Source organism: Ricinus communis, chromosome 3 (assembly GCF_019578655.1).
Source record: "Ricinus communis isolate WT05 ecotype wild-type chromosome 3, ASM1957865v1, whole genome shotgun sequence".
Lineage (NCBI taxonomy): Eukaryota > Viridiplantae > Streptophyta > Magnoliopsida > Malpighiales > Euphorbiaceae > Ricinus > Ricinus communis.
This window is the reverse complement of record NC_063258.1, coordinates 12,915,476-12,916,093: the sequence shown is the minus strand read 5'-3', so window position 1 is coordinate 12,916,093 and position 618 is coordinate 12,915,476. Positions and strand designations below refer to the sequence as shown.

At 40.0% G+C, this 618-nt stretch overlaps 1 non-coding gene across 1 annotated transcript; it reads left to right on the top strand.

Moving 5' to 3' along the window:
* Positions 1–258: 258 nt before the first annotated feature.
* On the top strand, positions 259–365 carry LOC125369672. The gene has a single exon (XR_007215348.1). It is a non-coding gene; the product is annotated as a small nucleolar RNA R71 (small nucleolar RNA).
* The last annotated feature ends 253 nt before the right edge of the window (positions 366–618 follow it).

Here is a 618-nt window from a genome sequence, read left to right as displayed (position 1 = left end):
TGATCAATTTTCTTGGATAATAACTCCACTTGAGCTGCCAAGGCTGCAGTAGCATCCAAATGGTGTACACTCCCTTGACATCCCATCCTGCTCCTAGTAGTGTGCCACTCGTAATTGTTTGTGGCTATCTCCTCAATCAAGCTTTGGGCTTACTCTGTTGTCTTGCTACTTAAAGAACCACTTGCAACTGCATCTACCATATGTTTAATAGCTAAATTCAAACCATTGTAAAAAGCTTGTACCGGTAACTAGATTGGTGGTCCATGGTGTGTGCAGTATCGCAATAGGTCCTTGTACCTCTCCCAAGTGTCATACATCGACTCATCGTCAAATTGCACAAAAGAAGATATATCATTTCTAAGTTTAGTAGTTTTAGAGGGAGGAAAGTACTTCAACATGATTTTCTCTGCCAAAGAATCCTAGCTATTTATAGTGTTGGGAGGTAGTGACTGTAGCCACCATTTTGCTCTATCCTTCAAAGAAAATAGGAACAAATGGAGACGAATTGCATCGTATGTTGTCCGATTAATCTTAAAGGTATCACAAATCTCTAAGAAACTTGCTATATGTGCATTAGGATGTTCCTCCAATAAGCCTCCGAACTAAACTATTTGCTGC